The 24,859-nt window shown below is 46.1% G+C and overlaps 1 protein-coding gene across 1 annotated transcript in view; it reads right to left on the bottom strand.

Moving 5' to 3' along the window:
- LOC106584590 (MOB kinase activator 2) overlaps nucleotides 1-24,859 on the bottom strand; it is a 107,695-nt gene that overhangs the window by 82,137 nt on the left and 699 nt on the right. The gene's annotated exons all lie outside the window — the stretch shown is intronic.

Raw genomic sequence — 24,859 nt, 5'->3', positions numbered from 1 at the left:
TTCAACCCTCTATTCGTTCTCCTGTTTCAACTCACATCTGTGCAAAATGACAACTATGCTAGTGGAGAAGAGCTAGCTGTAGCTAGCTTAACTGTGACAACACCTTCCATGACACCTGAAGGAACGGTTGCCCCACAGCCTGTGGTGTGCTGTGCCACGCAGACTGTGCTGTTCTTTGCGTGCCTTCGCTACTGTCAGATGCCCTTAAGAGATGCCTCAGACGTTGTCTGCAGCAAAACCAAGTCAAAGCCACTAGACTGAAATGCTACTTAATGAAGTGGCTGTACATTACGTGGGGAGGAGAGCTGGCAAAGAAGGGAATTCGTGCCTATTCCCAGTTGTCCCAAATTATAACTTTCCCCTCCGCTCTCTCCTCCCCTCTCTCCTGCTAACCCCAGCTCCACTAGCTAGCATATAGTTCCCCTGGCTAACCCCAGCTCCGCTAGCTAGCATATAGTTGCCCCTGGCTAACCCCAGTGATGTTAGCTAGGCTCTAGTTGCCCCTGGCTAACCCCAGCTCCACTAGCTAGCATATAGTTGCCCATGGCTAACACCCAGTGATGCTAGCTAGGCTCTAGTTGCCCCTGGCTAACCCCAGTGATGCTAGCTAAGCTCTAGTTGCCCCTGGCTAACCACAGCGATGCTAGCTAGCATGTAGTTGCTCCTGGCTAACCACAGCGATGCTAGCTAGCATGTAGTTGCTCCTGGCTAACCACAGCGATGCTAGCTAGAATGCAATTGCTCCTGGCTAACCACAGCGATGCTAGCTAGCATGTAGTTGCTCCTGGCTAACCACAGCGATGCTAGCTAAATCAAATCAAATGTATTTATATAACCCTTCTTACATCAGCTGATATCTCAAAGTGCTGTACAGAAACCCAGCCTAAAACCCCAAACAGCAAGCAATACAGGTGTAGAAGCACGGTGGCTAGGAAAAACTCCCTAGAAAAGGCCAAAACCTAGGAAGAAACCTAGAGAGGAACCAGGCTATGAGGGGTGGAGATTATAACAGAACATGGCCAAGATGTTCAAATGTTCATAAATGACCAGCATGGTCAAATAATAATAATCACAGTAGTTGTCGAGGGTGCAACAAGTCAACACCTCAGGAGTAAATGTCAGTTGGCTTTTCATAGCCGATCATTGAGAGTATTTCTACCGCTCCTGCTGTCTCTAGAGAGTTGAAAACAGCAGGTCTGGGACAGGTAGCACGTCCGGTGAACAGGTCAGGGTTCCATAGCCGCAGGCAGAACAGTTGAAACTGGAGCAGCAGCACGGCCAGGTGGACTGGGGACAGCAAGGAGTCATCATGCCAAGTAGTCCTGAGGCATGGTCCTAGGGCTCAGGTCCTCCAAGAGAGAGAAAGAAAGAAAGAGAGAAAGAGAGAGCTAGGCTCTAGTTGACCCTGACTAACCCCAGCGATGCTAGCTAGCGTATAGTTGCCCCTGGCTGCTGTATGAACATGCTTGCTCCATTTACCCCAGGGTTGGCCTGCATGGGTTGTGGCCTGCTTGGGTTGTGGCCTGCTTGGGTTGTGGCCTGCTTGGGTTGTGGCCTGCTTGGGTTGTGGCCTGCTTGGGTTGTGGCCTGCTTGGGTTGTGGCCTGCTTGGGTTGTGGCCTGCTTGGGTTGTGGCCTGCTTGGGTTGTGGCCTGCTTGGGTTGTGGCCTGCTTGGCCTCTGTCCTCTGCTCAGTGCTGAGCAGCCTAGCATCTACAACAGCCTAACAAGCAAACATCTCCACACATCAGTGTTCTATCAAAGAAAGAGAGAAAAAGAGAGAGTGCGAGCATAAGAGAGCGAGCACAAGAGAGTGAGCATAAGAGAGCGAGCATAAGAGAGCGAGCAAAAAAGAGCAAAAAAGAGCGAGGGAGAAAGAGCGAGCGAGAAAGAGAGCGAGTGAGTGAGAAAGAGAGCGAGCGAGAAAGAGCAAGAGAAATCAAGAGAGCAAAAGAGCGAGCAAAAAAGAGAACGAGAAAGAGAGCAAAAAAAAGAGAAAGAGAGAAATCAAAAGAGAGCAAAAGAGCGAGCGAGAGCGCAAGAAAGAGAGCGAGCATAAGAGAGCGAGCGAGAAAGAGAGCGAGAGCAAAAAAGACAGCAAAAGAGCAAAAAATAGAGCAAGAAAGAGAGCAAGAAAGAGAAAGAAAGAGAGCAAGAAAGAGCAAGAGAAATCAAAAGAGAGCAAAAGAGCGAGCAAGAAAGAGAGCGAGAGAGCAAGAAAGAGAGCAAGAGCGAGCGAGCAAAAAAGAGAATGAGAAAGAGAGCAAAAAAGAGAGCAAGAGAGAAATCAAGAGAGCAAAAGAGCGAGCGAGAGCGCAAGAAAGAGAGCGAGAGCGCGAGCATAAAAGAGGGATAAGAGAGCGAGCATAAAAAGGGATAAGAGAGCGAGCATAAAAGAGGGATAAGACAGCGAGCAAGAAAGACAGCGAGCAAGAGAGCGAGCGAGAAAGAGAGCGAGCGAGCAAGAGAGCGAGAAAGAGAGCGAGCGAGCGAGAAAGAAAGCAAAATAGAAAAAAGAGCAAAGAGCAAGAGCAAAAAAGAGAGCAAGAGAAATCAAAAGAGAGCAAAAGAGCGAGCAAGAAAGAGAGCGAGAGCAAGAAAGAGAGCAAGAAAGAGAGTGAGCGAGCAAGCAAAAAAGAGAACGAGAAAGAGCAAAAAAAGAGCAAAGACAGCAAGAGAGAAATCAAAAGAGAGCAAAAGAGCGAGCGAGAGCGCAAGAAAGAGAGCGAGAGCGCAAGAAAGAGAGCGAGGCGCAAGAAAGAGAGCGCAAAAAAGAGAGCGAGAGCGCAAAAAAGAGAGCGAGAGCGCAAAAAAGAGCGAGCAAGAAAGAGAAAGAGCAAAAGAGCAAAAAAGAGAGCGAGCGAGAAAGAGAGCGAGAAAGCAAAAAAGAGAGCAAAAGAGAGCGAGAAAGAGATCGAGCGAGAAAGAGAGCGAGCGAGAAAGAGAGGGAGCGAGAAAGAGAGCGAGCGAGCAAGCAAGCAAAAAAGAGAGCAAAAGAGAGAGCAAAAAAGAGAGCAAAAAAGAGAGCAAAAAAGAGAGCAAGAGAGAAATCAAGAGAGCAAAAGAGCGAGCAAGAAAGAGAGCGAGAGCGCAAGAAAGAGAGCGAGAGAGCGAGAGCGCAAGAAAGAGAGCGAGAGCGCAAGAAAGAGAGCGAGCGAGAGCGCAAGAAAGAGAGCGAGCGAGAGCGCAAGAAAGAGAGCGAGCCAGAGCGCAAGAAAGAGAGCGAGAGCGCAAGAAAGAGAGCGAGAGCACTAGAAAGAGCGAGCGAGGAACAGAGAGCGAGCGAGGAACAGAGAGCGAGCGAGGAACAGAGAGCGCGCGAGAAAGAGAGCGAGCAAGAAAGAGAGCGAGCGAGCGAGCAAGAAAGAGAGCGAGCGAGCGAGCAAGAAAGAGAGCGAGCGAGCAAGAAAGAGAGCGAGCGAGCAAGAAAGAGAGCCAGAAAGAGAGCGAGCGAGCAAGAAAGAGAGCGAGCGAGCAAGAAAGAGAGCGAGCGAGCAAGAAAGAGAGCGAGCGAGCAAGAAAGAGAGCGAGCGAGCAAGAAAGAGAGCGAGCGAGAAAGAGAGCGAGCGAGCGAGAAAGAGAGCGAGCGAGCAAGAAAGAGAGCGAGCGAGCAAGAAAGAGAGCGAGCGAGCGAGCAAGAAAGAGAGCGAGCAAGAAAGAGAGCGAGCAAGAAAGAGAGCGAGCGAGCAAGAAAGAGAGCGAGCGAGCAAGAAAGAGAGCGAGCGAGCAAGAAAGAGAGCGAGCGAGCAAGAAAGAGAGCGAGCGAGCGAGCAAGAAAGAGAGCGAGCGAGCGAGCAAGAAAGAGAGCGAGCGAGCGAGCAAGAAAGAGAGCGAGCGAGCGAGCAAGAAAGAGAGCGAGCGAGCGAGCAAGAAAGAGAGCGAGCGAGCGAGCAAGAAAGAGAGCGACGGCGAGCAAGAAAGAGAGCGAGCGAGCGAGCAAGAAAGAGAGCGAGCGAGCGAGAAAGAGAGCGAGCGAGCAAGAAAGAGAGCGAGCGAGCAAGAAAGAGAGCGAGCGAGCAAGAAAGAGAGCGAGCGAGCAAGAAAGAGAGCGAGCGAGCAAGAAAGAGAGCGAGCGAGCAAGCAAGAAAGAGAGCGAGCGAGCGAGCAAGAGAGCGAGCGAGCAAGAAAGAGAGCGAGCAAGAAAGAGAGCGAGCAAGAAAGAGAGCGAGCAAGAAAGAGAGCGAGCGAGCGAGCAAGAAAGAGAGCGAGCGAGCGAGCAAGAAAGAGAGCGAGCGAGCAGGAAAGAGAGCGAGCGAGCGAGCAGGAAAGAGAGCGAGCGAGCGAGCAGGAAAGAGAGCGAGCGAGCAGGAAAGAGAGCGAGCGAGCGAGCAGGAAAGAGAGCGAGCGAGCGAGCAGGAAAGAGAGCGAGCGAGCGAGCAGGAAAGAGAGCGAGCGAGCGAGCAGGAAAGAGAGCGAGCGAGCGAGCAGGAAAGAGTGAGCGAGCAAGAAAGAGAGCAAGAGCAAAAGAGAGCAAGAGCAAAAGAGAGCAAGAGCAAAAGAGAGCAAGAGCAAAAGAGAGCAAGAGCAAAAGAGAGCAAGAGCAAAAGAGAGCAAGAGCAAAAGAGAGCAAGAGCAAAAGAGAGCAAGAGCAAAAGAGTTAGAGAGCGAGAAAGAAAGGGAGCAAGAAAGAGAGAAAAGAGAACAAGAGCAATGAATAAAGAGGGTGACTGAGGGCCCTTGCAGGAGTAAACAAGCCTCTGTTCTGAGCAGCCCCTAAAGCAGTTACGCTAAATGAAGCAAACAATACAGACCAGGCAGGGCCTTCCCGGTATTCAATATACCACCCAAGCATACTGTCAACTGGACTTAGCTGCTTTGGAACTCCTAAATAAAGTCATCTCGATGTAATAACAGTCAGTCACTCACTGACTACAGTATACGCATAACATGTTCTATCATTTTGCAGACATAGTTAGCATTTCCCAAGACAAACCATGTTGAAGTGCGGGGCAAGAGGGAACTGCCTTGTTCACATAGAGAGCATTCTACTTACAGCACTAACGGTCTATGAAGAACATGTCAACAGTAGCTATCCATCCTCTCCTACGCACGCACAGATTTGTGTGTGTGGGTGTGTGTGTGTAAGGTTGTAAATGCTCCTTTCCAGACAGGTCTTACAGTAAGCTGTGTGTTCTAGAACCTCGGATCAATTCTAATACCCTCGTAACTGACTTAAGACACCACACACCCTCATGGAGAAGGACCTGGTGAGTAGGAGTCAGAAAGCATATTAGAACAAGCCTAGTAAAGAGAAAGAGAGTGAAAGAACATTGCGGAGGAGACAGAGAGAGGTAGGAAGACCGTTGACTTGGGAGCAAAGCAATGTTCTGTTAGTTCCTGCTCCATCCAGCCAGGAGAATGCAGCGACAGCGACAAATTATGTCTCCTGATCAGGACATACTGTTGAAGTCGGAAGTTTACATACACCCCAGCTAAATACATTTAATTCCCTGTCTTAGGTCAGTTAGGATCACCACTTCATTTTAAGAATGTAAAATGTCAGAATAATAGTAGAGAGAATGATTTAATTCAGCTTTTATTTCTTTATTTCATCACATTCCCAGTGCATCAGAAGTTTACATACACTCAATTAGTATTTGGTAGCATTGCCTTTAAATTGTTTAACTTAGGTCAAACGTTTCAGGTAGCCTTCCACAAGCTTCCCACAATAAGTTGGGTGAATGTTGGCCCATTCCTCCTGACAGAGCTGGTGTAACTGAGTCAGGTTTGTAGGCCTCCTTGCTCGCACATGCTTTTTCAGTTCTGCCCACAAATTTGCTATAGGATTGAGGTCAGGGCCACTCCAATACCTTGATTTTGTTGTCCTTAAGCCATTTTGCCACAACTTTGGAAGTATGCTTGGGGTCATTGTCCATTTGGAAGACCCATTTGCAACCAAGCTTTAACTTCCTGACTGATGTCTTGAGATGTTGCTTCAATATATCCACGCAATTTTCCTTCCTCATGATGCCATCTATTTTGTGAGGTGCATCAGTCCCTCCTGCAGCAAAGCACCCCCACAACATGATGCTGCCACCCCCGTACTTCACGGTTGGGATGGTGTTCTTTCGGCTTGCAAGCCTCCCCCTTTTTCCTCCAAACATAACGATGGTCATTATGGCCAAATAGTACTATTTTGTTTCATCAGACCAGAGGACATTTCTCCAAAAAGTACGATCTCTGTCCCCATGTGCAGTTGCAAACCGTAGTCTTGCTTTTTTATGGCAGTTTTGGAGCAGTGGCATCTTCCTTGCTGAGCGGCCTTTCAGGTTATGGCTAGAGATGAGCTAATCTTTGTATTTCAAGTTTAGCCATCTTGGATCTATTTGCTAGCTAACAAGGTTGAACAGTTGAATTGTTATGAAAGCATCCTTTTGTCTGTCTTTAACTGTTTGAACAGCATGTTACACGGAACCCAAACGGGTTGCGCGTGTGCACCATCGTGCATACATTTATTTTAGCCCCCCACACCAAACGCGATCACGACACGCAGGTTAAAATATCAAAACAAACTCTGAACCAATTACATTAATTTGGGGACAGGTCGAAAAGCATTAAACATTTATGGCAATTTAGCTAGCTAGCTTGCACTTGCTAGATAATTCGTCCTATTGAGCTAGCTTGCTGTTACTAGCTAATTTGTCCTGGGATATAAACATTGAGTTGTTATTTTACCTGAAATACACAAGGTCCTCTACTCCGACAATTCACACATAAAATGGTCAACGGAGTCATTTATAATCATCTCTCTTCCTACTAGGGTTTTGTTTCTCTTGACTTTATATTTTGATTGGCAACTTTCATAAATTAGGTGCATTACCGCCACCGACCTTGTATAACCAATGAGGAGATGGCAGTGGGTACCTGCTTCTATAAACCAATGAGGAGATAGGAGAGGCAGGACTTGCAGCGCGATCTGCGTCACAAATAGAACTGACTTCTATTTTAGCCCTTGGCAACGCAGACGCTCGTTGAATAATATAGAGTTCAAAAATTATTTTGCAATGCGAGCACACGCGATGCGAGCGGTGTAGTCAGCCTGTAAGCCTGTCCACTTAGTTCAGATGTTGAAATCATGTGGCCTACCTTATTTCTCAGAATTAAAATGAGTTGCCAATTCCTTATATAATTGTGTTTTATGCTTATTGAACATTTATAAAGCACAGACTAGACGGCTAGTATAACATTCTTGTACACCAATGCTACACACGACCAACTGAGCATTCATTTTCCAGAATCAATGTTCATTGATACTCTCGTTTTAGTAGTGTCTGTCTGTGCACAATTTGAGTAGTTGAGACATAAAAGGGTATAGTTAGAAACGTTAACTTGTCCTCTATTACAGTAAAATAATGCCTCAATGTGTTTCAGTGTCCATATGACCCATTTTGTTGGACCAAACCTCAAATGCAAATAGTGAGTTGAAAGCGCTTGTCAGAGAGGAAGATGTGATCTCTCAACTGTTGGCGTGAGAGGCAGGGGAAGGGCTTGGTGAACGTTTAAACCATAGAGGAAGAGGCGAAGTTTAATTCCCTCTAAAATCAGTACAACAATAAGGTAATGTGTTTCTATGAGTTTATTTTGGACCTACTGTGAGCTTGTCGCCTGCCTTCCCGTCTTTAGGACAACAACTCCCATTGTTAGGGCGGAGACGTGCATCTAATCATTATATACAGATCTCTGGTATGAATGGGAAGGTGCACACAGCACAGAGGAGTGAAGGAGACGAGACCAAAAATACAACATGAGAACAAGCAGACAAACGCTGATAAAACAAAAACATCAAAACCTTGATCTTGCGATACTTGGAATATCGCTTAAAAACATTATATCAAATTAATTTGAATTTGATATATCGCACAGCCCTACACTGGGCTTCTTTTACACCACTGACTGTTAATTTAACACTTACAGTGTTCATTTAACACCAGAATCAACACTATAAATGTTACACTGGAAAATCAACACTAGGTAATACTGGCCAATTTGCTGTGAATATCTTCAGCTCTAGCAGAGAAAACTCACTTACACTGCTGCGGTGTGTGTGCGCGCGCTAGTGTGCGTGTGAGATGGTACAGATAAAGCACAAGGGTTGAGATGAGGACATGGCAGCGAATGAGCATTGACGGCAGCTATGAAGTGTACCAGGACATTAAGATAACTTTCTATGAATACACACCATGAGTCAAATGTAAAAAGAGGTAGTACATACATAAAACAGAAACACACAAACAGGCATACAGTATGTCTACTCAAATAGATATACAAAAGTATGTAGACACCCCTTCAAATTAGTGGATTGGACTATTTCTGCCATACCCACTGCTGACAGATGTATAAAATCAAGCACAAAGCCATGCAATCTCAATAGACAAACATTGGAAGTAGAATGGCCTTACTGAAGAGCTCAGTGACTTTCAAAGTGGCACTGTCATAGGATGCCACCTTTCCAACAAGTCATTTTGTCAAATTTCTGCCCTGCTACAGCTGCCCCAGTCAACTGTAAGTGCTGTTATTGTGAAGTGGAAACGTCTAGGAGCAACAATGGGTCAGCCGCGAATAATAGTCTGGGGCTGTTTTTCATGGGTCAGGCTAGGCCCCTTAGTTCCAGTGAAGGGAAATGTTAATGCTACTGCATAAAATTACATTCTAGACAATTCTGTGCTTCCAAATTTGTAGCAACAGTTTGGGGAAGGCCCTTTCTGTTTCAGCATGACAATGTCCTTGTGCACAAAGCGAGGTCCATACAGAAATGGTTTGTTGAGATCGGTGTGGAAGAACTTGACTGGCCTGCACAGAGCTCTGACCTCAAATCCATCGAACACCTTTGCGATGAATTGGAACGCTGACTGCGAGCCAGGCCTAATCGGCCAACATCAGTGCCCGACCTCACTAATGCTCTTGTGGCTGAATGGAAGCAAGTCTCCAGCAGTGTTCCAACATCTAGTGGAAAGCCTTCCCAGAAGAGTAGAAGCAAAGGGGGCCCAACTCCATATTAATGCCCATGATTTTGGAATGAGATGTTTAACAAGTAGGTGTCCACATACTGGTCATGTAGTGTATTTATAAAAACACACATATACTGTATACACAGACAATGAAACACACACACACAACATTTGGCTGTGTAACTATGGTGTGAGTGACTATGCTTTAATAAATAACCAGACCTGTGTGTAATGTGAGTTTATTTATAGCTCTATGAATCTCCCCTCCAGTCATCTCAGCTGTCCATTGGCCAGAGGTCATGTGACTCATCAGCAGCAGCAGCATCATCGTCGTTATTATTAGGTGTACAGCTCGCCTCCAAAAGGACATGGTCGCCCGCTGGTTATCCAGTCTCACATGACTCCAATCTAACCACGATGGGTAAGCATGTGCTAGCCCAGTCAGATTCCAAATCAAACCTTTAACATATGAAGCCTATTCATGTGTCTGAGTTTGTGAAATATTTGATGTATCAGGAGCATTGTTCCCATTTTCTACAGAGCCTATGGAGATAAGAACTGTCTCCATGTGCATCTGCTACAGGCTGATGTCGGTATTGGAAAATATCTAGCCTGTGTTTGATTCATTTCCATCCACTACCTACTCAAATAAAGACAGACGTACCACTAAGTGCATCCTGCCGGGCTGTTTCACCGCCTGATAAAACAACTGTCCACAATCTCAGGGCTCTCCAGAGGGTGGTGGGGCCAGCCCAACGTATCACCGGGAGCCCACTGCCTGCCCTCCAGGACATATCCAGCACCCGGAAGTCAAAGGAAGGCTAAGAAGATCATCAAGGACCTCAGCCACCCGAGCCACGGCCTGTTCACCCCACTACCATCTAGCAGGCAGAGACCGTACAGGTGCATCAAAGCTGGGAAAGAGAGACTGAAAAACAGCTTCTATATCTCCAGGCCATCTGTTAAATAGTCACCACTAGCCAGCATCCACCCAGTACAATGCCCTGAACTTAGTAACTGTTACTAGCTGGCTACCACCTGGTACTCTCCCCTGCCCCTTAGAGACTGCTGCCCTATGAATTAGAGCCATTTAACACTGGCCACTTTAATAATGTTTACATACCGTTTTACCCATTTCATATGTATATACTGTATTCTAGTCAAGTCTCATCCTATATAACTACTGCTGTACACACCTTTCCTATTCATATACTGTCCACACTGTCTATACATACCATCATATATATATATATATATATGATGGTATATACACATATATACACATATATACATATATATATACACATATATATATATATATATACACACACATACATACATACACATATATATACATATGTATATATGTGTATATATACACACACACACATACATACATACATACATACACCCACGTGGAGTTCCAGGTCTCCGGCAGCCTCTGGAACTGCCGGTCTGCAGCCAACAAGGCTGAGTTCATCTCAGCCTATGCTACCCTCCAGTCCCTAGACTTCCTGGCACTGACGGAAACATGGATTACCCCAGATAACACTGCTACTCCTACTGCGCTCTCTTCATCTGCCCGCGTGTTCTCACATACCCCTAGAGCATCGAGCCAGCGGGGTGGTGGCACTGGAATCCTCATCTCTCCCAAGTGGACATTCTCTCCTTCTCCCCTGACCCATGTGTCTATCTCCACATTTGAATTCCATGCTGTCACAGTTACCAGCCCTTTCAAGCTTAACATCCTTATCATTTATCGCCCTCCAGGTTCCCTTGGAGAGTTCATCAATGAGCTTGACGCCTTGATAAGTTCCTTTCCTGAGGATGGCTCACCTCTCACAGTTCTGGGTGACTTTAACCTCCCCACGTCTACCTTTGACTCATTCCTCTCTGCCTCCTTCTTTCCACTCCTCTCCTCTTTTGACCTCACCCTCTCACCTTCCCCCCCTACTCACAAGGCAGGCAATACGCTTGACCTCATCTTTACTAGATGCTGTTCTTCCACTAATCTCATTGCAACTCCCCTCCAAATCTCCGACCACTACCTTGTATCCTTTTCCCTCTTGCTCTCATCCAACACTTCTCACTCTGCCCCTACTCGGATGGTATTGCGCCGTCCCAACCTTCGCTCTCTCTCTCCCGCTACTCTCTCCTCTTCCATCCTATCATCTCTTCCCTCTGCTCAAACCTTCTCCAACCCATCTCCTGATTCTGCCTCCTCAACCCTCCTCTCCTCCCTTTCTGCATCCTTTGATTTTCTCTGTCCCCTATCCTCCAGGCCGGCTCGGTCCTCCCCTCCTGCTCCGTGGCTCGACGACTCACTACGAGCTCACAGAACAGGGCTCCGGGCAGCCGAGCGGAAATGGAGGAAAACTCGCCTCCCCTGCGGACCTGGCATCCTTTCACTCACTCCTCTCTACATTCTCCTCTTCTGTCTCTGCTGCTAAAGCCACTTTCTACCACTCTAAATTCCAAGCATCTGCCTCTAACCCTAGGAAGCTCTTTGCTACCTTCTCCTCCCTCCTGAATCCTCCTCCCCCCCTCCTCCCTCTCTGCGGATGACTTCGTCAACCATTTTGAAAAGAAGGTTGACGATATCCGATCCTCGTTTGCTAAGTCAAACGACACCGCTGGTCCTGCTCACACTGCCCTACCCTGTGCTTTGACCTCTTTCTCCCCTCTCTCTCCAGATGAAATCTCGCGTCTTGTGACGGCCGGCCGCCCAACAACCTGCCCACTTGACCCTATTCCCTCCTCTCTTCTCCAGACCATTTCCGGAGACCTTCTCCCCTTCCTCACCTCGCTCATCAACTCATCCTTGACCGCTGGCTACGTCCCTTCCGTCTTCAAGAGAGCGAGAGTTGCACCCCTTCTGAAAAAACCTACACTCGATCCCTCCGATGTCAACAACTACAGACCAGTATCCCTTCTTTCTTTTCTCTCAAAAACTCTTGAACGTGCCGTCCTTGGCCAGCTCTCCTGCTATCTCTCTCAGAATGACCTTCTTGATCCTAATCAGTCAGGTTTCAAGACTGGGCATTCAACTGAGACTGCTCTTCTCTGTGTCACGGAGGCTCTCCGCACTGCTAAAGCTAACTCTCTCTCCTCTGCTCTCATCCTTCTAGACCTATCTGCTGCCTTTGATACTGTGAACCATCAGATCCTCCTCTCCACCCTCTCCGAGTTGGGCATCTCCGGCGCGGCCCACGCTTGGATTGCGTCCTACCTGACAGGTCGCTCCTACCAGGTGGCGTGGCGAGAATCTGTCTCCGCACCATGCGCTCTCACCACTGGTGTCCCCCAGGGCTCTGTTCTAGGCCCTCTCCTATTCTCGCTATACACCAAGTCACTTGGCTCTGTCATATCCTCACATGGTCTCTCCTATCATTGCTATGCAGACGACACACAATTAATCTTCTCCTTTCCCCCTTCTGATAACCAGGCGGCGAATCGCATCTCTGCATGTCTGTCAGACATATCAGTGTGGATGACGGATCACCAGCTCAAGCTGAACCTCGGCAAGACGGAGCTGCTCTTCCTCCCGGGGAAGGACTGCCCGTTCCATGATCTCGCCATCACGGTTGACAACTCCCTTGTGTCCTCCTCCCAGAGTGCTAAGAACCTTGGCGTGATCCTGGACAACACCCTGTCGTTCTCCACTAAGATCAAGGCGGTGACCCGATCCTGTAGGTTCATGCTCCACAACATTCGCAGAGTACGACCCTGCCTCACACAGGAAGCGGCGCAGGTCCTAATCCAGGCACTTGTCATCTCCCGTCTGGATTACTGCAACTCGCTGTTGGCTGGGCTCCCTGCCTGTGCCATTAAACCCCTACAACTCATCCAGAACGCCGCAGCCCGTCTGGTGTTCAACCTTCCCAAGTTCTCTCACGTCACCCCGCTCCTCCGCTCTCTCCACTGGCTTCCAGTTGAAGCTCGCATCCGCTACAAGACCATGGTGATTGCCTACGGAGCTGTGAAGGGAACGGCACCTCCATACCTTCAGGCTCTGATCAGGCCCTACACCCAAACAAGGGCACTGCGTTCATCCACCACTGGCCTGCTGGCCCCCCTACCTCTGAGGAAGCACAGTTCCCGCTCAGCCCAGTCAAAACTGTTCGCTGCTCTGGCACCCCAATGGTGGAACAAGCTCCCTCACGACGCCAGGACAGCGGAGTCAATCACCACCTTCCGGAGACACCTGAAACCCCACCTCTTTAAGGAATACCTAGGATAGGATAAAGTAATCCTTCAAACCCCCCCCTTAAAATATTTAGATGCACTATTGTAAAGTGGTTGTTCCACTGGATATCATAAGGTGAATGCACCATTTTGTAAGTCGCTCTGGATAAGAGCGTCTGCTAAATGACTTAAATGTAAATGTAATACATACATACATAGATACATACATACATACATACATACATACATACATATATATAGATATGTCAGACTCTGACATTGTTCGTGCTGATATTTCTTGATTTATTCATTCATATTTAAAGGAAAGTGTGTGTATTGTTTAGTTCGGTATCACTGTTGGAGCTAGAAACATAAGCATTTCGCTGCACTGATAACATCTGCAAAATGTGTACACAACAAATACAATTTTACTTGAAAGCCATTGTTCAGGTCATTCACCCTAAAGTTAACGCCATTTAGTCGTTGTCATTTTTCTCTCTCGCTCCCTCCATCCTGCTTTTCAGTGATGGATTGGTAATGAATGAAGGATTAAACACCTGTCACACCCGTCTGTTTCAAAGGGGTACATTCAGTCATGGGACCAACATACACAAGAATACGCAAACACAATGACACCCCAATCATCTACAAACCTTGTGAAGGTTCAACAACAAGCCGTTGCACAATGCCTAGATGGACACACACACAGTGGTGGAAAAAGTACCCCAATTGTCATACTTGAGTAAAAGTAAAGATACCTTCATAGAAAATGACTCAAGTAAAAGTCAACCAGTAAAATACTACTTGAGTAAAATTCTAAAAGTATTTGGCTTTAAATATACTTAAGTATCAAAAGTAGAAATCATTTCATATTCCTTATACTAAGCAAACCAGACGGTACCATTTTCTTTTTTTATTTACGGATAGCCAGGGGCACGCACCCACAATTAGACATAATTTACAAACGAAGCATGTGTTTAGTGAGTCCGCCAGATCCTAGGCAGTAGGTATGACCAGGGATGTTCTCTTGATAAGTGTGTGAATTAGACCATTTTCCTGTCCTGCTAAGCATTCAGAATGTAACTAGTACTTTTGGGTGTCAGGGAAAATGTATGGCGTAAAAAATACAGAATTTTCTTTAGTAATGTAGTGAAGTAAAAGTTGACAAAAATATGAATAGTAAAGTACAGATACCTCAAAAACCTACTTAAGTAGTACTTAAGTATTTTTACTTAGGTACTTTACACCACTGCGCACACACACACGTTGTCTTTGAGATCATCATTCCGACCACGACACACCAAAGTGACCTACTAATTACTGCACCAATCAATGACCTCAGTGGACAAGCTCAGCTTCACTCACTCCAGCTTTCACCTATCAGCAACTCCCATATCGTCTTATATCTATCCATCTTGTCATGGTCCTGTCAACCTTTTCTTTATTACTTAATCTCTCCCCCATTAGGGGTTCTCATATCACCCTCTTTTTCCCTCCATCATTACGTTTTCATCCCTCCATCATAACAACGAGAGTATTTCTAAGCAACATGACTGTTTTGCTAGCACCGACTGGAATATGTTGTTTTGGGAGTCATCCATGGTATTGAGGAGTTTACCACATCAGTAAACCTACTTCATTAATAAGTGCATCGATGACATCATCCATACAGTGACCGTAAGTACATATCCCAACCAGAAGCCATGGGTTACAGGCAACATCCATACTGAGCAAAAGGCTAGAGCTGCCGCTTTCAAGGAGCGGGACACTAACCTGGACGCTTATAAGAAATCCCATTGTGCCCGTCAACAAACCATCAAACAGGCAAAGCGTCAATACAGGACTAAGATCGAAATGTACTACACCGGCACTGCCGCTCGTCGGATGTGGGAGGGCTTGCAAACTATAACGGATTACAAAGGGAAACCCAGCCACGAGCTGCCCAGTAACACAAGCTACCAGATGAGCTAAATGCCTTCTATACTAGCTTCAAGGAAAGCAACACTGAACCATGCGTAGAGCACCAGCTGTTCAGGACGACTGTGTGATCACGCTCTGCGTTGCTGATGTGAGTAAGACCTTTAAACAGGTCAACATTCATAAGGACGCAGGGCCAGAAGGATTACCAGGACGCGTACTCAGAGCATGCGCCAACCAGCTGGCAAGTGTCTTCCCTGACATTTTCAACCTGACACAGTCTGTAACACCTACATGTTTCAAGCAGACCACCATAGTCCCTGTGCCTAGGAACGCCAAGGTAACCTGTCTAAGTGAATCTCGCCCTGTAGCACTCACATCTACTGCTATGAAATGCTTTGAAAGGCTTGTCATGGCTCATATCAACACCATAATCCCGGACACCCTGATACCCACTCCAATTCGCCATAATCCCAGACACCCACTCCAATTCACTTACCACCCCAACAGATCCACAGATGATGCAATCTCTATTGCACTCCACACTGCCCTTTCTCACTTGGACAAAAGGAACACCTACGTGAGAATGCTGTTCAGCATTCAACATCATTGTGCCCACAAAGATAAAAGACAGTACTGTGCAGCCGTCTTCATCAACCTGGCCAAGGCTTTCGACTGTCAATCACCGTATTCTTATCGGCAGACTCAATAGCCTTGGTTTCTCTAATGACTGCCTCGCCTGGTTCACCAACTACTTTGCAAACAGAGTTCAGTGTGTCAAATCGGAGGGCATGTTGTCCGGACCTCTGGCAGTCTCTATGGGGGTACCACAGGGTTCAATTCTCGGGCCGAATCTTTTCTCTGTATATATCAATGATGTCGCTCTTGCTGCGGGCGATTCCCTGATCGACCTCTACGCAGACGACACCATTCTGTATACTTCTGGCCCTTCCTTGGACACTGTGCTAACTAACCTCCAAACGAGCTTCAATGCCATACAACACTCCTTCCGTGGCCTCTAACTGCTCTTAAACACTAGTAAAACCAAATGCATGCTTTTCAACCGTTCGCTGCCCACACCCGCCCGCCCAACTAGCATCACCACCCTGGGCGGTTCTGACCTAGAATATGTGGACAACTACAAATACCTAGGTGTCTGGCTAGACTGTAAACTCTCCTTCCAGACTCATATTAAACATCTCCAATCCAAAATCAAATCTAGAATCGGCTATCTATTTCGCAACAAAGCCTCCTTCACTCACGCCGCAAAACATACACTAGTAAAACTGACTATCCTACCGATCCTCAACTTTGGCGATGTCATCTACAAAATAGCTTCCAATACTCTACTCAGCAAACTGGATGCAGTCTATCACAGTGCCATCCGTTTTGTTACCAAATCACCTTATACCACCCACCGCTGCGACCTGTATGCTCGAGTCGGCTGGCCCTCGCTACATATTCGTCACCAGACCCACTGGCTCCAGTTTTCAATCGCTGGTTGAAAACTGTTTTCTGCCCCTCCCAAAAGATAGAATTTGTAGATAATTGGCCCTCTTTCTGGGACTCACCCACAAACAGGACCAAGCCTGGCCTGTTGAGGAGTGACGGACTCCATCCTAGCTGGAGGGGTGCTCTCATCTTATCTACGAACATAGACATGGCTCTAACTCCTCTAGCTCCACAATGAAATAGGGTGCAGGCCTGCCAGCTTAGTGGAGTCTGCCACTAGCACAGTCAGCGTAGTCAGCTCAGCTTTCCCCATTGAGACCGTGTCTGTGCCTCGATCTAGGTTGGGCAAAATTAAAAATGGCGGTGTTCGCTTTAGCAATCTCACTAGTATAAAGACCTCCTCCATTCCTGCCATTATTGAAAGAGATTGTGATACCTCACATCTCAAAATTGGGTTACTTAATGTTAGATCCCTCACTTCCAAGGCAGTTATAGTCAATGAACTAATCACTGATAATAATCTTGATGTGATTGGCCTGACTGAAACATGGCTTAAGCCTGATGAATTTACTGTGTTAAATGAGGCCTCACCCCCTGGTTACACTAGTGACCATACCCCCCGTGCATCCGGCAAAAGCGGAGGTGTTGCTAACATTTACGATAGCAAATTTCAATTTACAAAAAAAAAAACAATGACGTTTTCGTCTTTTGAGCTTCTAGTCATGAAATCTATGCAGCCTACTCACTCACTTTTTATAGCTACTGTTTACAGGCCTCCTGGGCCATATGCAGTGTTCCTCACTGAGTTCCCTGAATTCCTATCAGATCTTGTAGTCATAGCAGATAATATTCTAATTTTTGGTGACTTTAACATTCACATGGAAAAGTCCACAGACCCACTCCAAAAGGCTTTCGGAGCCATCATCGACTCAGTGGGTTTTGTCCAACATGTCTCTGGACCTACTCACTGCCACAGTCATACTCTGGACCTAGTTTTGTCCCATGGAATAAATGTTGTGGATCTTAATGTTTTTCCTCATAATCCTGGACTATCGGATCACCATTTTATTACGTTTGCAATTGCAACAAATAATCTGCTCAGACCCCAACCAAGGAGCATTAAAAGTCGTGCTATAAATTCTCAGACAACCCAAAGATTCCTTGATGCCCTTCCAGACTGCCTCTGCCTACCCAAGGACGTCAGAGGACAAAAATCAGTTAACCACCTAACCGAGGAACTCAATTTAACCTTGCGCAATACCTTAGATGCAGTTGCACCCTAAAAACTAAAAACATCTGTCATAAGAAACTAGCTCCCTGGTATACAGAAAATACACGAGCTCTGAAGCAAGCTTCCAGAAAATTGGAACGGAAATGGCGCCACACCAAACTGGAAGTCTTCCGACTAGCTTGGAAAGACAGTACCGTGCAGTATCGAAGAGCCCTCACTGCTGCTCGATCATCCTATTTTTCCAACTTAATTGAGGAAAATAAGAACAACCCGAAATTTCTTTTTGATACTGTCGCAAAGCTAACTAAAAAGCAGCCTTCGCAAATGGAGGATGGCTTTCACTTCAGCAGTAATAAATTGATGAACTTCTTTGAGGAAAAGATCATGATCATTAGAAAGCAAATTACAGACTCCTCTTTAAATCTGGGTATTCCTCCAAAGCTCCATTGTCCTGAGTCTACACAACTCTGCCAGGACCTAGGATCAAGGGAGATACTAAAGTGTTTTAGTACTATATCTCTTGACGCAATGATGAAAATAATCATGGCCTCCAAACCCTCAAGCTGCATACTGGACCCTATTCCAACTAAACTACTGAAAGAGCTGCTTCCTGTGCTTGGCCCTCCTATGATGAACATAATAAACGGCTCTCTATCCACCGGATGTGTACCAAGCTCACTAAAAGTGGCAGTAATAAAGCCTCTCTTGAAAAAGCCGAATCTTGATCCAGAAATTATAAAAAACTATCGGCCTATATCGAATCTTCCATTCCTCTCAAATTTTAGAAAAAGCTGTTGCACAGCAACTCACTGCCTTCCTGAAGACAAACAATGTATACGAAACGCTTCAGTCTGGTTTTAGACCCCATCATAGCACTGAGACTGCACTTGTGAAGGTGGTAAATGACCTTTTAATGACGTCAGACCGAGGCTCTGCATCTGTCCTCGTGCTCCTAGATCTTAGTGCCGCTTTTGATACCATCGATCACCACATTCTTTTGGAGAGATTGGAAACCCAAATTGGTCTACATGGACAAGTTCTGGCCTGGTTTAGATCTTATCTGTCGGAAAGATATCAGTTTGTGAATGGTTTGTCCTCTGACAAATCAATTGTAAATTTCGGTGTTCCTCAAGGTTCCGTTTTAGGACCACTATTGTTTTCACTATATATTTTACCTCTTGGGGATGTCATTCAAAAACATAATGTTAAATTTCACTGCTATGCGGACGACACACAGCTGTACATTTCAATGAAACATGGTGAAGCCCCAAAATTGCCCTCGCTAGAAGCCTGTGTTTCAGACATAAAGGAGTGGATGGCTGCAAACGTTCTACTTTTAAACTCGGACAAAACAGAGATGCTTGTTCTAGGTCCCAAGAAACAAAGAGATCTTCTGTTGAATCTGACAATTAATCTGGATGGTTGTACAGTCGTCTCAAATAAAACTGTGAAGGACCTCGGCGTTACTCTGGACCCTGATCTCTCTTTTGAAGAACATATCAAGAATGTTTCAAGGACAGCTTTTTTCCATCTACGTAACATTGCAAAAATCAGACATTTTCTGTCCAAAAATGACACAGAAAAATTAATCCATGCTTTTGTTACTTCTAGGCTGGACTACTGCAATGCTCTACTTTCCGGCTACCCGGATAAAGCACTAAATAAACTTCAGTTAGTGCTAAATACGGCTGCTAGAATCCTGACTAGAACCAAAAAATTTGATCATATTACTCCAGTGCTAGCCTCCCTACACTGGCTTCCTGTTAAGGCAAGGGCTGATTTCAAGGTTTTACTGCTAACCTACAAAGCATTACATGGGCTTGCTCCTACCTATCTTTCCGATTTGGTCCTGCCGTACATACCTACACGTACGCTACGGTCACAAGACGCAGGCTTCCTAATTGTCCCTAGAATTTCTAAGCAAACGGCTGGAGGTAGGGCTTTCTCCTATAGAGCTCCATTTTTATGGAATGGTCTGCCTACCAATGTGAGAGACGCAGACTCAGTCTCAACCTTTAAGTCTTTACTGAAGACTTATCTCTTCAGTAGGTCCTATGATTAAGTATAGTCTGGCCCAGGAGTGTGAAGGTGAACGGAAAGGCTGGAGCAACGAACCGCCCTTGCTGTCTCTGCCTTGCCGGTTCCCCTCTTTCCACTGGGATTCTCTGCCTCTAACCCTTTTACAGGGGCTGAGTCACTGGCCTACTGGTGTTCTTCCATGCCGTCCATGGGAGGGGTGCGTCACTTGAGTGGGTTGAGTCACTGACGTGGTCTTCCTGTCTGGGTTGGCGCCCCCCTTGGGTTGTGCCATGGCGGAGATCGTTGTGGGCTATACTCGGCCTTGTCTTAGGACGGTAAGTTGGTGGTTGGAGACATCCCTCTAGTGGTGTGGGGGCTGTGCTTTGGCAAAGTGGGTGGGGTTATATCCTGCCTGTTTGGCCCTGTCCGGGGGTATCATCGGATGGGGCCACAGTGTCTTCTGATCCCTCCTGTCTCAGCCTCCAGTATTTATGCTGCAGTAGTTTATGTGTCGGGGGGCTAGGGTCAGTCTGTTACATCTGGAGTATTTCTCTTGTCTTATCCGGTGTCCTGTGTGTATTTAAATATGCTCTCTCTAATTCTCTCTTTCTGTCTTTCTCTCGAAGGACCTGAACCCTAGGACCATGCCTCAGGACTACCTGGTATGATGACTCCTTGCTGTCCCCAGTCCACCTGGCCGTGCTGCTGCTCCAGTTTCAACTGTTCTGCCTGCGGCTATGGAACCCTGACCTGTTCACCGGACGTGCTTGTTGCACCCTCGACAACTACTATGATTATTATTATTTGACCATGCTGGTCATTTATGAACATTTTAACATTTTAACATCTTGACCATGTTCTGTTATAATATCCACCCTGCACAGCCAGAAGAGGACTGGCCACCCCTCATAGCCTGGTTCCTCTCTAGGTTTCTTCCTAGGTTTTTGGCCTTTCTAGGGAGTTTTTCCTAGGGAGTTTTTCCTAGCCACCGTGCTTCTTTCACATGCTTTGCTTGCTGTTTGGGGTTTTAGGCTGGGTTTCTGTACAGCACTTTGAGAATATCAGCTGATGTACGAAGGGCTATATAAAAATAAATTTGATTTGAATTTGATCTATAAGTCTATGCTAGGTAAAGCTCCGCCTTATCTCAGTTCACTGATCACAATAACAACACCCACCCATAGCACGCGCTCGAGCAGGTATATCTCACTGATCATCCCCAAAGCCAACACCTCCTTTGGCCGCCTTTCCTTCCAGTTCTCTGCTGCCAGTGACTGGAACGAATTGCGAAAATCACTGAAGCTGGAGACTTATTTCCCTCACCAACTTTAAACATCAGCTATCTGAGCAGCTAACCGATCGCTGCAGCTGTACATAGCCCATCTGTAAATAGCCCATCTGTAAATACCCCACCCAATCTACCTACCTCATCCCCATACTGTTTTATTTACTTTTCTGCTCTTTTGCACACCAGTATTTATACATGCACATCACCATCTGCTAATTTATCACTCCAGCGTTAATCTGCTAAATTGTAATTCTTCGCTACTATGGTCTATTTATTGCCTTACCTCCTCACGCCTTTTGCACACACTGTATATAGACCCTTTTTTCTACTGTGTCATTGACTTGTTTATTGTGTTATTGGCTTGTTTATTGTTTATTCCATGTGTAACTCTGTTGTTGTCTGTGTCACACTGCTTTGCTTTATCTTGGCCAGGCCGCAGTTGTAAATGAGAACTTGTTCTCAACTAGCCTACCTGGTTAAATAAAGGTGAAATAAAAAAACAAAGCTCATCACTAAGCTAAGAACCCTGGGACTGAACACCTCCCTCTGCAACTGGATCCTGGACTTCCTGACGGGGCACCCCAAGGTGGTCAGGGTAGGTAACAACACATCCGCCACGCTGACCCTCAACACAGGGGCCCCTCAGTGGTGCGTGCTTAGTTCCCTCCTGTACTCCCGGTTCACCCACAACTCCAATACCATCATTACGTTTGCCGACGACATGGCGGTGGTAGGCCTGATCACCAACGATGAAGAGACAGCCTATAGGGAGGTCAGAGACCTGGCAGTGTGATGCCAGGACAACAACCCCTTCCTGAACATCAGAAAGACAAAGGAGCTGATCATGGACTTCAGGAAATGAAAGGCCGAGCACGCCCCCATTCACATCGATGGGGCTGGAGTGGAGTGGGTCACAGTCGTGGAGGGCACAAAAACACCTTTTCACAAAACCTCTTCCCCCTCAGGAGGCTGAAAAGATTTGTCATGGGCCCTCAGATCCTCAAAACGTTCTACAGCTGCACCAGAGAGCGTCTTGACTGGCTGCATCACCACTTGGTATGGCAACTGCTTGGCTTCCGACTGCAAGGCACCACAGAGGGTAATACGTATGGCCCAGTAAATCACTGGGCCGGAGCTCCCTGCCATCCAGGACCTCTATACCAGGCGGTGTCAGAGGAAAGCCCAAAAATTGTCAAAGACTCCAGTCACCCAAGTCATAGATTGTTCACTCTGCAACCGCATGGGAAGCAGTACCGATGCACCAAGTCTGGAACCAAAAGGACCCTGATCAGCTTCAACCCCCAAACCATAAGTCTGCTAAATAGTTAGTTAAATAGTTAACCAAATAGCTACCCAGACTCTCTTTTCTGACTCAACACACACACTGCTGCTGCTGCTTATTATCTGTCACTTTATTCCTAGTTATATTTACATATCTACCTCAATTACCTCGTACCCCTGCACATCGACTCGGTACTGGTACCTTGTGTATATAGCCAAGTTATCGTTACTCATTATTACTTTTATTATTACCCGTTTTACTTTTCAATTGTTTTTCTTTCTGCATTTCACTGTTAGTCCACACCTGTTGTTTACGAAGCATGTGATGGATAAAATGTTATCTCCCATTTCACCCTCTCTCCTCCATCAGTCTCAGTGGGTCCTTATTTCTCCTTCCATCCTTCTCTCCCTCATCAGTACGGGCCCTATACACACACACACACATCTTCCGATGTCCAGCTGGGCATTGTGCTTGTTGTCAAGGCCTTCATGAAGTGGGTAGATGACAGAGTCATAACTTCATTGACCTGAACAGTAGCCAATAAAAGGTGCATAAGGTTAAGTTTGTGCTGAGTAGTAGACTACAATTGCTCTCTGTCTGATCCTCTCTGTCTTCAAGGCTAAACAATGTTGCACTTAAACATGAATTACAGACATATCAACCAGTTCAGGTCTGAAAGCACAAACTGAAGGGGGGAAACGGTCTGAAGGCAGAGGGAGAGAGAGGCAGAGGATATGGAGAAAGATAGTAAATATTTTTCCCAGATGAAAAATGAGAACATGAGACCTGTCAACACCGCCACATCAACCAGAAGTCCTGCCACGAAGGCAGATAAAAACTATTTGTTGTAGCTGGTGCCTGGTTCATATTTTGTCAGGGTTCCAATGAGGCCATGATTGCCTTGTTGTTATCTCTCAGCCAGAATGTCATGATGAGGAGAACCAGCCAAACAGCAGGCCTCCACCCCTTCCTCTACCCTCCCTCACACTGACGGCGGCACACCTTTCAGTGGGGACTTAAATCCTGCCGTGACACCGCTGCCGGGCAGACAAAGGAAGTGTTATGTTCTGTCACTGTGTTGTGTTCTAGATCATTGCTGGGAGATGATATCAGTGGTGGCCCAGGAGCACACAGACAGAGACAGACAAAGACAGACACAGACAGACAGATGTGTGTCTTTATGAAGAAGGAGCATTGATCTCTCCATAAGCACACACACGGACACACAAATAACAGAGAGATAGGCCTAATCGTTCAAATGTGCTTAGATATGTCATCTGACAATACAGAGGTATCTTCTATACAGTATCAAGCAACAAATGACTGAAATAATACCATAACAAATACTGCAGGGTAAACATTATAAAACACACAGCAAGTGATTAAGAGGCCGATCTCCACACAAGCCATATACAGCCGTATACTCCTTGAGTGAGTTCACAAACAGGCAAATCCGTCTACCTGCTAATTATTTGTATGTTCTGGGCTTATCATGCCAATGCAAAGTTGTCGATTACATTTTCATTACTCTCCTCTCTTTATATGCAAATATGAATTAAGACTCTGCCCATGCCTGATTCACCGGAGTTTGCATTGTAAATAGTGTGCAACTAAGTCATGAAACAAATCTGTAGTCAATAAACAAAACTAAGGCAAATGAGAGAATACACTTGTCTTGCAATGTCTCACATGTCATGATGGAAAGACTGGAATTGGCAAATGGGCACGGAAGTGTAATAAACTCACAATATGTCCCTTCCTACCTTCCTAGCTGTCAGAAAACATTAAATATGCTGAGCTATAGTTCTAAAATCCATATCAAACTCTATTTTCAGATTTAGGACTCCTAAAACGGTAGTGTCAAACAAAAATAAAGTGACAGGTCAGCATCGCATACGCGGCTCGAGAGGTGTCAACTCGCATGATGTCACCACCAAAACCACACACTTGCATTTCAACACAATTGATCTGCACAAACTACACTGTCATGATAACCTCTGAAATCAAATTGTATTTGCTTTAACAAAATCTGCTACATTGTAGATATAACATGTATTTTAGACTGGAAAAAGTCTCAACATCGGCAGAAGTCACCGGGCCTGTGTGCTGTCAGCCAGCTAGCCCTCCAGCTAGCCCTCCAGTTAGCTTAGCGGTCCAATTTACAGTAAATACCAAGCCAACGTAATGTAGCTAGCTGGATAAATAGCTAATAAACTAGCTAGCTACTTGAAACCTGTTCAAAACGTTAGTCAAACAACGCACCTTGCGAGGGAAATAACGTTACACAGAACACGGCTAGGTTGTTAGCTAAATAAATCTGCCTAAAAATAAACTAGTGTGTAACAATACATTTTCAGGACCTAATCTGGGCCGCTGGCTGTGCTACACAGGCCACGGGATGCTCCGCCCGCAGGTTAACGTTACCGTTGTTTCCTAAAAATGAGAAGATTGCATAATGATCTCTACTTGGCAAGCTAACTAGCCATCTAGAGGAAAGTGTACTAATTTTCACTGGTAGTCTTGTTCATCGTACATGTTC

This window comes from Salmo salar, chromosome ssa23 (genome assembly GCF_905237065.1).
Source record: "Salmo salar chromosome ssa23, Ssal_v3.1, whole genome shotgun sequence".
Taxonomy (NCBI): domain Eukaryota; kingdom Metazoa; phylum Chordata; class Actinopteri; order Salmoniformes; family Salmonidae; genus Salmo; species Salmo salar.
Note: the sequence above shows the minus strand (reverse complement) of the source record. Positions and strands in the feature narration are given on the sequence as shown.